This window comes from Uranotaenia lowii, chromosome 3 (assembly GCF_029784155.1).
Source record: "Uranotaenia lowii strain MFRU-FL chromosome 3, ASM2978415v1, whole genome shotgun sequence".
In the NCBI taxonomy this organism is placed as follows: Eukaryota; Metazoa; Arthropoda; class Insecta; order Diptera; family Culicidae; genus Uranotaenia; species Uranotaenia lowii.
In genome coordinates this window covers 55067722-55081349 of record NC_073693.1, presented here as the reverse complement: position 1 = coordinate 55081349, position 13628 = coordinate 55067722, and the positions used below count along the sequence as shown (strand labels likewise).

The window sequence follows — 13628 nt, the reverse complement described above, 5'->3', positions numbered from 1 at the left end:
TCATTTGCCCTTTTATTTTAGTTTTGAATCGACAACATGAATGTTGATGAAGTTTGAACCTGGTTCCTTAAAATTAATCAACATATTGTCCTTTTGGAGTACAATTTATTCTTAACTTTTTTAGTACCTATAAGTTTTCTAGCTCTCCGACAATGCTGAGAAAAACACCACTTTGATCCCCGTTGCCAAATTCCGAGCCCGAAATGTAGCAACAATTTCAAATTGGACCACCACAAAGTTTGTAAACTTTTCACAACTTCCTTTGTGTTGTGCAGATCACGGGAACAACAGAAAGAAAAAAGACCATTCAACCGCCCAGGAAAACTTGCACGCTCCCATCTAATCGTCCCTTTCATCGACATCAACACCATGAAACGGGTCAATCAAACCCTGGCCCAGACCCAGTCCCAGTCCCAGACCAACCGGTTTGCCAATTCTCACGTCCCTTTCCTCGGGCAAAAATGGGTCGCTGAAAAAACTCCGCAAAAGGGATGATTTAATCCAGTCGGGTAGTCGAAGGAGAGAAAAAAAAAGATTCTGAAAATCTAAGAAAAGGGGCCAGCTAGCAGCAGAGGCGCATGGCTTTTGCTCGGCAGAGTACCGTTGCTAATGTGGTGTAAAATTTGTTTCTTTTCCATTGAAACGCTTTTTTAAGGCTGCGTGAAATTTCGCTCAATGCGAATAAAAATGAGCACCCATAAGCCAGATTGTACCATTTGAGGGAAGAATTGTGCAATTGTTCGGGGATTCCGAAAGGTTTCGACAATAAGGAGATCAAACGTCGTCGTGTGGGCCCAAAACAGAGACCAACTGGGAAGATCCTGAGAATCAATTAAATACCTATCAAACTTGTACTTGCTGCCTGACACGGATGAACAAACCGAGATTATCTGTCCCGGAGCTGGAGGTTTTTTGAGATGGTCGAATAAAAAAAAATGCTCAACGAAATTCTAGCATTGATCATTTGTATTGATGGATTGAGGCGAGGTTGCTTTTGTTCCTTCGATAGTCAATAAATTTAAAAAATTACCATTAAAAAAATGAATTTAAAATAAAAAAAAATCCGTTGAATAAAAATTATATTGAAAATTTGTAACTCATCTAGAAAGTATTTTTGGCAACACTACAAAAGTCATCTTTTATGGTTTTTGTAAGGTCAAATTTTACGCAATACTATGTTGAGGACAGTTCCAAAATTGCCTTTATTAATTAATGTCTTCAGCAATACGAAAATTTTGAGGATGAGAAATAAGAAATGTTCTAAAGAGTTGTCAAACTTTATAAAATTGTTCACAAAAATTCAACTATTTAATATCAAAATCGACACCGTCCACCGTCACCGTTTGATCAAAACATACACATGGAGAATTTGTCTTTTCAGGAGGTCTCATCACGGGGTTGTAATTTTATTATGTTGTCAGATTAGCACCGAGTGCCGAATGTTGCTGCTGCATGCCATCCGGGAAAGCTGAAATAACAAGTTAAAGGGTGTCAGCCAAGGATAGCAAAAAAAAAAACTATATATATCTCTATGTAGGTTGGTACCTACCTACTGTCACTCTGGTATCAACGTTGGCGAAAGTGTGTGGTGGTGAGGTAAAGAAAGAACGAGGCATTGAAGGTTGGATTTAAAAAAAAACTGTAACAATTAAAGGATTTTACCCAATCGGATTGGTTGAAGATTTTTTTTTTGCCGACGAAAAAGATGCGCAAAGGTTTATCAGTTCAGGATTAGCGACGACACCCACGAAAGGTGTGTTTCTGAGCTGTATTGAAACTCAGAATCAGAATTTAAAATCAAAATTAGACTTCATGATCAGTTAGATTTAAAAAAGAAAATCAAATAAATAAAAAACATATTGTAAATGTTAAAATTGAAACCAGATTTTAGTATACAAATTCAACCAATAAAATCATAGTTAACTTTGTCAAAATTCGAATTTTAAACTAACAAACTGAATTGTTACTTTCGTTTCCTGAAGCAATAATTTAAAGTACATCTACTCATAAGTCTCCAAGATATGGAAACCTTTCATTGGCTGATGCGAAATATACTTAAATAAAAAATAAATAATATAAATAAAATTTTACCCAATTAGACTTTCTTTAAACGATGTTTCAAAAAACAATTTTAACTAATGATGATAGGTACTAAAAATTGAAGAGATGAGCTTGATAGATGCAAAGCAAGAAAAGTTATCACGTAAATTGTGGGGACGGTAGATTTTCCCTTTGATTTCTCAGAAAATTTTCAACAAACTTGGGTTTTATTAACTGAATACGTTACTTTATTGCTCGAATCGTCCTAAATTCTGAAAAAGTTTGTGGTACTGTTACCCAAATAACATTTAGAGTTTTATAGTATGCTACTAGATTAAGTTATGGTTATGGGGGTTGAGGAGTTTTACAAAACTATCAGTGTTACTTGGGTTATATTACTATATTAGTAAGGCATCTTTCCATGATTTTTGTGTGTAATTTCGTTGCAACACACTAGATCCGATTTCATCGAAAATATATACTTACTGCTAAGGTTGCCAGATTGCCCGATTTTAGCCAGGTTTTCCCGGATATTTAATACAAATTTCGGGAACAGTCCGGCCCGGACCGGTTGCCTGGATTTCATTGAAAAATGCTCAAAAAAATCAACGAGGCGACGAAATTTTATGAACAAGTTTTATAAAAATAATCATGAATGGTTTTTCGGAAGCCTAAAAAACGATTCAAAATCCGTCGATGAGTTTTAAAGAAAAAAATTTTAAAAACAATAATTTTTTTTAGATTTTGAAAAACTGTGGGGAAACGTGGGCCACCAAATCCAAATTGACTAGATAGCATGCAAAGTTTATGAGTTGCCCAAAACTCTAATTTCATAATTCATTTTGTTATTTTAAAGCAATTTCAGAGGAGAAAATAAAAAAGAGAGTTGTGTATGATCGAATAGTTCCTATAATCTGGCTCGCGAACGTCTCGGCAAAATTCCATATATAGGATTTATGTTCGTCTCTATCGCATTAGAAAACATTTTTCATAACTCTTCATTTGGCATCGGAAAACTTTACAGATAGTAATAACGTATTCTAAGTTCTGAATGTGTATTAAAACATAAAAATATAGGTGGCCCAAGATAACCCACAAAATGTGGCCCACGATTCCCCACAAGAAATGATTTGCAAATTAGTTGCGTTTGTGTGACTTATTGATGTGTCATCAAAAATTCCTTTCCACGTTTTCCACGTTAAAGAACATGACAAAACTAAGATCATAAGCGTATAAGCATATTTTTGTTATGTACTTTAGGTCTCCCACGGATGCAGTTTTGCGGGTGCTTGTTTAATTATGTAAGTACATTTTTCTAGGCTAGTTAAAACAAAGAAGCATATGATGCGTACATAAGTCAAAAACATATAGAAAAACATGCTTATGCAAAGCGGTGACTATGACAGGTGGATTGGGATTTTTATCTCAACACACAGCTGAGATATTTAGAGTGGCCCACGTTTCCCTATGGCCCACATTACCCCACTCTCCCCTATTTGTTCCAGTCTAATAATAATAGCTTAACCCCTGTGTGCGTTGCAAGATACCCATTTAGAAAAATCTAAAATCAAATTGTATACTAAGTCTTCTTCAATAAATGCATTATCTTTGTAAGACTCGCTGTTAGCCAATCGGTAGGAAGTGCTGTGAACCCCTATCAATCCCTAGGGTCGGCACGCTTACCATTCAACACTATGTTGCAGGGAAGTTCGGGAAGACTAAGGTAAAACTCCTAGGCTAATTAGTTAGTACCCTTTATTCAAGGTTTGTAGTTTCCACCCCCACTTTCTTATAGCTATCTATCTAACCTTTATGCTGCGCTGCGAGAACGTTGTGGGAACGTAATCCTCCTTCCTCCTTCGGCGTCAAGCTCGGGTTCGTTGAAGACAGCTGGGAGGTCGACAGGTTCTCGCTGAATGTACCCGGCCCCACCTTGGGTGCTGAACCGGGCACGGTTGTGGCTTCGAAGGTAAGCGAAGTGGCGAAATGCAATGGCGTACCTGGCTCCACCTTGGGTGCTGAACCAGGTACCGGTGTAGGTCAAACCGACGGTGTAACGGTTGTCGGTCGACGGCGTAGAGCTTATTGCACGTCTCTCTCGAGTTGAGTTTGAATGGCTTTTAAACTCGGAACAGCGGGGTCCTGTTGATGTTCAGGGCACATTAGGAAACGGTTTTTGGGGGCAACGAACAAAATGGCGGATGGTTACCTGATGTTCCGTCAGCTGAGTATTCTTTTCAGCTAACCAATATCACAGGTCCACAAGTTTGACCAATATATTTGATACTACACAACTCTACTTTTAAATGTAGTGTATAATTGGTCGTGTCTTTAAGAAGCGGGACACTTTATGAAGATCTTTTGGTGCTTGATCTTTCTGCGTTCGCGAACTGTCGGAAAATGCCTTGGTCATTTCATTCTTGACCGGCCTTGAACCATCCCCGATCGTTGCCCTCGTTTTTTGCTCGTATATTTCGCCCGATTGTAGATTTCGCCTCTTCGCTCGACATTAGCGGCTCGCATCTCTTGGTGGCCCTCTGGTGGTGGGTTGCCGAACGAACTTTTTCGCCATGTCGTTCGCAGGGTTAGGGTGGCTGGGTGAACTACCTCGCCAAGGAGAAACCCTTAACCCCCACGAACACCACTGCAACATTATTTAACCAATTTACAGCAAGATCACTGCGACCTTCTCCGACAGACTAGCAACGCTTACACTCTCCCACTGCTCGGGGAAAAATATTTACAAAGTAAATATTTTCCTTTTAAACCATCACTAGTCTAGAGCGAACACACCGAGAACACATAGCTCTGAACCTGCTTCCACTAAATAATTACCACACGGCTGAATTGACAGAACTTTACGGTTGCTAGAGAAAAATTTCACACCGAACGTAATAGATTCCGAAAAACATTTTACTTGAGGAAAGCGCATAGAATTTTTGAGCATTGTGATTTGAGTATCGGGGTCATAAGTTATCATCATCGGTTTCCCGACTCCTCTCAGTTTCGGGACACTTGGTCCTGTATTGACCATCAGCGTCTTTCGACTCCGGTCTCCAGCGATCAAAATATCAAAGCCACATGGACTTGATAACCTCACACAATACTACCCAATTCTATTTAGATTGCTTAAAAATATTTTACAAATTCCAATACATAATATTAATTGATTATACAAATTCCAAAAAGGTTAACAAACATACGAATTAAAAATTTAATAAATAAATAAATAACATAAAACAGATTAAAAGTTAAAGCATTGAATAAACTAAAATTAAAATTAATACATTTCAATTAATTGATTAGGAGCATTTACAAACAAAAGTATCACAGTCATGTAATGTTTGATCATGAGCCATGAAATATTTCACGCGATATGTCGGAGTTGCGATTTTGTACTAAATTTACCCATTTCCATCTGTATGTGTGATGCTCGGACTTCAATCTGTCAAACTGGTAGCAAAAGATAAATAAAAATGATCGTGGTTAACATGCGGCTGGATGCGTTTGGAAAGGTAAGGTTTTATTTTGCAATTTTTAGGGTCGAGCTCTTGTGGAAAATCCTATATTTTTATGTTTTTTGGAGAACTTTGGCCTAAGTTCCCTTTAGATATGAAGATATACGGATTATTCCGGGAATTTCCTTAAAAATTGTCGAATAAAACCTACTCGTTTTGTGGGTGAGTACATTTTCTTTTTTTTATGCATGCTTAGCCCGGACTCTACTGTAGGGCGATTAAACTTTGACCAGACTCAGACAGATGAAGCATTAGTGTGTGTTTGATCATTTCCATTCCCCTGCAAATGCATACAAAGCATGATTAATTGCATATCGAAGGGAATACTGCATGCAAAAATACATAACGTTTCATTACACTACCGGGCAAAAATTTCTAGACACAAAACAATTTAAAATTATTTCAAAAATACTAAATAAATTAAAACTATTACTCTATTTTCAGATGGATGAAATATGCTCTTTATGCTGGAAATGGACACTTCACGAATGAACGAAGTGAGTGCACCCACTGTGCCACCCTCATACACAACGACAATATATTATCGGCCCGCGACGATGGAATTAGACAACACACGTGTTATGCTTTACGCGTTATGATAATTCTCTGATCGTTAGGAACCAATATACAGGGTTTTTTTTTGTCGTTACTCGAAATTATCGATGCTCGTTCCTATTTGCGTATTGTTTTTGTATGATTCAGCACAGATTATAGTTATTTATGGTTTTAGATCCGCGGCGGAGAAAACCCCTATCGGTTTACCGTCCATGTCCGCGAATTCATACGAACTGGTGCCCCGTTTACTAAGGACGATGCAGGGGACGTACTGAGGCCCTAGTTTGGCGTTATATCTTTGGCTAGCCGATGACTGACGAAAGTTACGCTTGAACACACGTTGACCCGGTTGAAATGAGGGTGAGTAACGTTTGTGGCGTAAATCGTATCGTTTCTTTGTTTCGTCGTGGGTTATCTTTAGTTGTGTGACTACAAGGTCTTTGATTTTTTTTCCTATGCCTCTGAATTTTTCCATTCGTTGCTCCTCGGTTAGATCCTCGATGGACTCTAGTCGGTGATCGGAGCCTTTTGTCACTATTTCATGACCAAAAATGACGCAATGCGGACTAAATTTTGTGGACGAATGAATTGTGTTGTTAAGAACGAATTCAATCTCAGATATTCGTGTGTCCCATAAAGTTTGGTCCGTTTTTACGTACGATCGAATCATAGAATTGATCGTACGGTTCACGCGCTCCACGGGATTCGCTTGGCTATGATGGCGCGAGTTAGTCCAATGCTGAATTTCGTACTTTTGGACAAAATTATTGAACTCCTTCGATAAAAACGTACTTGCATTATCTGTTATTATAATTTGGGGGGCTGAGAATCGCCTGATCCATTGCTCTTCCAGCACTTTGTACAGATTTACATTCGAAATCTTCCGAACGGGGACAAGCAAGGAATATTTTGAAAAGATATCCATGATAACCAACAAATGTCTATTGCCTTGCTTGCTTCGCGGTAGAGATTGAATGTAGTCCATGCAAATGAGCTGAAAGGGCCTGTTGGCGATTCTCTGCTTTCCCATTTCAGGCACGCTTGAAGTGGTTGAGTGCTTATTCTGTTTGCACGATACACACTTTGCGATGTATTTGCGTATGTCGCCACACATGCGTGGCCAGTAAAAGCGGCGTTTGATCTTTTCCACGCATTTATCGTAACCTATATGTAAAGCTTTATCGTGTTCATTCTCCAAAACTTGATTTCTCAAAGAAGCAGGAACGCATTGTTTCCATTCATAACGGTAGTCCATCGTGTCTGTCTTTGCTGTTATGAACTTATAAAGTTTGTTATCGACAATTTTGAAGTCCATGTATTTTTCTGGATCCTTTTTAACTTCAATGCACAATTTCTTGTACCATGCATCCTCGGAATCAGAATCTAACATCTCTATTGATCGGGAAAGGGCGTCAGGTACCACGTTTTCCTTACCTTTGCGGTGGCGAATTTCCATTTGAAATTGCTGAAGCGTGATACTCCAGCGGCTTAATCGGGAGGACGACCTCCACTTCGCACGCATTATAAAAGTCAGGGCTGACGAATCGGTAACCAAAATAAATTTGGTTCCCTCAATGTAGCCCCTGAATTTTTCAATGCAGCGAAGTGCAGCTAGTCCTTCTTTTTCAGCCGCGTGGTAGTTCAGCTCAGCCCCTTTCAATTTTTCTGAATGGTACGCGATAACCTTTTCTTGGCCGTCTTGCACCTGAGTAAGGACACCTGCGATAGCCGAATCACTTGCGTCGGTTTGGACGGTAAATTGAAGCGCAAAATTTGGATTGGCCATCACAGGCGCCGATATGAGGCGATCTTTTATTGCCTTGAAAGCCGCATCTGCTGCCGTGGTCCACTGCACCCTCTTTGGCTTGTTCTTCAACAAGTCAGTGAGAGGTGCCGTTATCTCACTAAAATTTTCGATAAACCTACGGTAGTAGTTGGTCATACCGAGGAATCGTCTGAGTTGTCTTATCGATTTCGGAACCTGATATCCAACGATCGCTTGTACGCGATCGGGATTAGGCCGTAAACCATCCTGAGATAAGATGTACCCAAGATACGGCAGTTGTTGGCAGCAGAATTTGGATTTTTTTAAATTTATGCATAAGTTAGCCCTTTTTAATCGTCCAGCTAAATCTTCAAGGCGTGCAACGTGATCCTCAAATGTTTGAGATGCTACCACAATGTCGTCCAGATACACGAATATTGACGGCTCGAGAGCACCATGGTCCAGAATTCTATCCATACACTTGCTCAAAGTGGCTGGCGAGTTACATAACCCCATCACACAACGTGTCCACTGGAAGAGTCCTCTTCCAGGGACCGAAAATGCCGTGTATTTTCGGGACTCGGTGTGTAACGGAATTTGGAAAAAAGCCTGAGACAAGTCTATGGTAGAAAGGTACTTCACTGGACCTAGGTGACTCAGAATTCGGTTCTGGTGCGGCAATGGGTAGGCATCTCCTTTGGTGCGCTCGTTGAGTTTTCGAGCATCGAGGCAAATTCTCACTTCTGATGTTTCCTTCTTAGCGACTGGTATAATCGGAAGGGACCAATCGGAGTTTGAAGGTTCTACAATACCATCTTTTAATAATTTGTCCAGGGCCTCATAAATTTTGCTCTGGATTTGAGGACTCCAAGGGTAAGGGTTTTGCCTGATGGGGGGAGCATCCTTGAATTCATTTTTAAATTCTATTACGTGCTCCAGCACGTTGGTTTTCCCAAACTTTCCTTCTTCCGCGTGAAAAAACATTTTCTTAATTTTTTCCAATTTTTGTGTTTGGTTTTGTGTGAGTTCTTCATGTATTTCGAAAATTTCGAAATCTTCGTCAATCTCAATATTTGTTGGCAGATCTTGAATAAACGGAATGATCCCAAATTTTTGCCAAAAATCGTACCCCAAAATGCACTTACGTTTGAGGCTTGGGGCGAAAATTAAATTAAGGATTTTTCTTGTATTGTTGAAAGTTACTGGAACATCAGCACATCCTAAAATTTCCAATTCTTCTCCGGAAGCTGTTTTTAGATTAATTAATGCTGGTGCCAGATTTAAGTTTAACATTTTAATGATTTTTCTTGCCCCAAAACCTACAACCGTTCGTGCAGCTCCACTGTCCAAAAGACCAATCAGTTCAATCCCCAATAATTGGATTTTTGCGAAAGGTCTTGCATCATTGCTTACGTTGATGAGCAGCGTGGCAATCTCGTCAACTTCAGCGTGATTCATCACTTTCGCATAACCCAATTGTTGAAGAATGTCTGTTGGGTCATTTGAAACAGGAACTTGAGGCCTTAACGAGTTATCTTGACTGCTTTGCCTCACTGAGCAGCCTTTCCTAAGTTTTTTGAGTCACAATAAGGGCACTCTGAGGTGGCAAATCCTGGAAAACCACAAGCCCAGCAGAAAATGTTCCGAGGTTTCTCACAATCGCGAAAATCGTGCCCTTGATCATGACAATTGAAACAAAAGCCTCTTTTAATTGGTATGTAGGATTTAACTATTCTCTGAATCGGATCAATCCCACTGGTACTTGGATTCTGTTTCCTTTGTGAGTAGTTTCCTGAATTGTAAGATTTGGAACTCTGAGAAAACTGTTCTGTTCCTCGCGATTCATGATTCGTTAACGGTTTAGGAGCGAAATTTGAATTTTGAATTGATTTATAATTATTGTTGTAATTTTTTGGATAACTATTATTATTTTTCTTAAAACTTTGTTCATTTTTGTTTGTGTTTCCAGACCAATTTCTTTGAAAATTAAGTTCTTCGATTTCCGCATTCGATCTCCCCGAAAATCGATTCTCTTTTCTGGCATAAATGTACCAATTTATTGCATCAAATTGCTTACCGAACTCTCTCATTTTAGCGATCGAGTTTATTCCGGCAGCCAACATCGCAGTTCTGCAATCTTCCCTGGTGTTACGGAACAAGGTTTCAAATTTACGACGGTCATCCCACGGTTCGGACATACAACGAAAAATACGGACAACATCAAGGTAAAAGTCTTGAAACTTTTCGCGCGGCCCTTGTCTTCGCGCGTTGACTAACCGCTCGTATTGGTAGTCCATGTCTACCGGCATAAACTCGCTTTTGAGTTCCTTTACGAGATTGTCCCATGAACCTAATTCATTGGAGCCGTTGATCTCCATGAACCAGGACCGAGCCTTACGCGTGAAGAGGTGGTGCGCAGACGCAAACAATTCAGCTTTTGAAAACCCCTCAGACCTAGCATTGAATTCGATTTCCTTCAAGAATTCATTGATTCTTCTCCCGTTATCCATCCCATCATATCGAACCGTCCATTTATGAATGGGGAAGCGATCGCGACGTGAATTTATTACCGACATATTCTCAACACTTTCGTGCGTCACTGTAGGTTTAATTTTCTCGACTATACTCGAATTAGATGCACCTTTCACTTTCAACCATTCTTCGAAATTTTTTGGTTTCGCGACGCTGTTAGTTACCGAACCTACCGAACTGCTCGACTTTTTGATGGTTGCATAAGTCGCAGGCTTATTATTCTCGATCGAATTTTCTAATGCCGAGATGCGCTCCAGCAGTTGGCTAAGCGTAGTTTTTAGTTTATTATTTTCGCCTACGAGCTTGATTATGGCTTTATCCTTTTCGTCTAGTAAACCTAACGTGTTTTCCCGATCTGCGTCGAATGAGTTGTTTTCAAAGTCGGCCTGTTCGTGTTCTTCACTCGCGTTTGTAACCCGATCGATAAACTCGTCACGCTCATTGATAACTTCTTCATCATCTTCTTGTTCATTCATATTTTGATTCTCAATGGCAGGTTGCATGCTTTCATTTATTAAGCTTAATTCAGCTTGTCTAATTTCTTGAATGGGAGAAACGATTGAAAAGAACATGTTGAGAAGTTTGGTGCACTCAACAGCAATGATACCAATGCTGTTAACGTCATCTTCGTTCACAGCATGCACTTTTAATCGTTCCATCCTGGAATAAATATGCAAAAGTCTGGTCTTATACAAACGGTCAGGAATTTTCTTAGCCTTTTTTCCTTTCAATGCATTTCTAATTTCATCTAACTGAACTCCACATTCATTAACTTCGTCTTCTACCTTTTCCCATACAATTTCATAATCAACGATTTCATTTTCTTTTTCAGCTTTCAACCATTCTCGTAATGAGCGTTCCTTACTGCCGCGCCCCCTTCCGGACACGTCTATGCGGCGGATACGCAATTCGTGATCAAGTTCGTGATCAGAAAGATGTGCTGGATTTATAGAAAAATACTGTTCTCGCAACTGGGATTCCATCTTGCGGACGATTAAAAAATAAATACTTTAGATAATAATCTACGAGAACGCCAAAAGAAATTTTAATTAGAATGACAGAAGCTAATAAATATAAAGTCGATATGATAAAATTAAAATTGCATGAACACCACAAAACGATCAATAATAAATTAAAATCAAAATAAATATTATAAAAGTGCTAAATTATAAGAACCTCCACTTAATTAGAACATGTTAAAAGTGTAATTCTAAATTATTCTAGGCCAAATAAATTATTTTAATTTTTGGTTGTTTTACTATTAGTATCACAGATCGTCACACCAAATCATCACACCATACAGATAAAAACTGCTCCAATTTTTAAACAAATACTTATTCAACTTCACTCCGATTAAATTTTTAAGCAATCGTGCTTTCAACGTTCATTTGAACTTCAGAACCCCTCTGTAAGACATGAAATAATTTCAAAAGCGGTTGAGAGTTTTGCAATTCAACCAATTACTGCAAAAATTATTTAAAGGAAGCCTGGATGTTTTCCCAGAGAATTCTGCAACGGATCCCGGTGGAACCCCTACAACTAGTAACGGTAAGGCAGTTTTAGTTGGGCGCCAAAGTGTAAGACTCGCTGTTAGCCAATCGGTAGGAAGTGCTGTGAACCCCTATCAATCCCTAGGGTCGGCACGCTTACCATTCAACACTATGTTGCAGGGAAGTTCGGGAAGACTAAGGTAAAACTCCTAGGCTAATTAGTTAGTACCCTTTATTCAAGGTTTGCAGTTTCCACCCCCACTTTCTTATAGCTATCTATCTAACCTTTATGCTGCGCTGCGAGAACGTTGTGGGAACGTAATCCTCCTTCCTTCTTCGGCGTCAAGCTCGGGTTCGTTGAAGACAGCTGGGAGGTCGACAGGTTCTCGCTGAATGTACCCGGCCCCACCTTGGGTGCTGAACCGGGCACGGTTGTGGCTTCGAAGGTAAGCGAAGTGGCGAAATGCAATGGCGTACCTGGCTCCACCTTGGGTGCTGAACCAGGTACCGGTGTAGGTCAAACCGACGGTGTAACGGTTGTCGGTCGACGGCGTAGAGCTTATTGCACGTCTCTCTCGAGTTGAGTTTGAATGGCTTTTAAACTCGGAACAGCGGGGTCCTGTTGATGTTCAGGGCACATTAGGAAACGGTTTTTGGGGGCAACGAACAAAATGGCGGATGGTTACCTGATGTTCCGTCAGCTGAGTATTCTTTTCAGCTAACCAATATCACAGGTCCACAAGTTTGACCAATATATTTGATACTACACAACTCTACTTTTAAATGTAGTGTATAATTGGTCGTGTCTTTAAGAAGCGGGACACTTTATGAAGATCTTTTGGTGCTTGATCTTTCTGCGTTCGCGAACTGTCGGAAAATGCATTGGTCATTTCATTCTTGACCGGCCTTGAACCATCCCCGATCCTTGCCTTCGTTTTTTGCTCGTATATTTCGCCCGATTGTAGATTTCGCCTCTTCGCTCGACATTAGCGGCTCGCATCTCTTGGTGGCCCTCTGGTGGTGGGTTGCCGAACGAACTTTTTCGCCATGTCGTTCGCAGGGTTAGGGTGGCTGGGTGAACTACCTCGCCAAGGAGAAACCCTTAACCCCCACGAACACCACTGCAACATTATTTAACCAATTTACAGCAAGATCACTGCGACCTTCTCCGACAGACTAGCAACGCTTACATCTTTTTATCTCAAAGTGTTTAAATTTTTATCTTTTCTGATATAAAGTGGAGGCAAAACGTTAGGATTATTTTTTGTAATATAGACTTTATCCCTAAAAAAGCTGCGCTCTATAAACTTTCTTGTAATACATTATGCAATATCTGAGGCTCAGATTCTGAGCTATTCATTCTAAACTTTCTTTCTGTTTCAAAACTTCCCACTTCTAGAAAGCGGGGGAATGATTTGACTTTTATATACGAAATCTTTGTTCTCGATCTATAGTTTTTTTTTGTATTCAAACCTATGATTTTTTAAGATTTATCGATCGAACGTTTAATGAGGTTTTTCTATTTCTTTCTCTTATTTGGATTTCTTTTTTTGGGAATGTGAAAAACACACTGTCGATGATCCACAATTTCACACGTTTTCTTTCCGAATGGTGCCAATGTAATCCGGGGAATGAATAGGTAAAAAATTCAAACATGAATTTGTAATTGAAATTCAAGTTTTAAGCAAAATATTTAAATTCTTCTCTTCCTTTGAGGAAATAATTTGG

At 39.6% G+C, this 13628-nt stretch overlaps 1 long non-coding RNA gene across 1 annotated transcript; it reads left to right on the top strand.

The window, feature by feature from the left end:
• The first annotated feature begins 5530 nt into the window (after window positions 1-5530).
• LOC129751303 (uncharacterized) lies at window positions 5531-11353 on the top strand. The gene is made up of 5 exons (XR_008738671.1): window positions 5531-5720; window positions 6003-6055; window positions 6289-6473; window positions 9974-10103; window positions 11243-11353. It is a non-coding gene; the product is annotated as an uncharacterized LOC129751303 (long non-coding RNA).
• Window positions 11354-13628: the final 2275 nt, after the last annotated feature.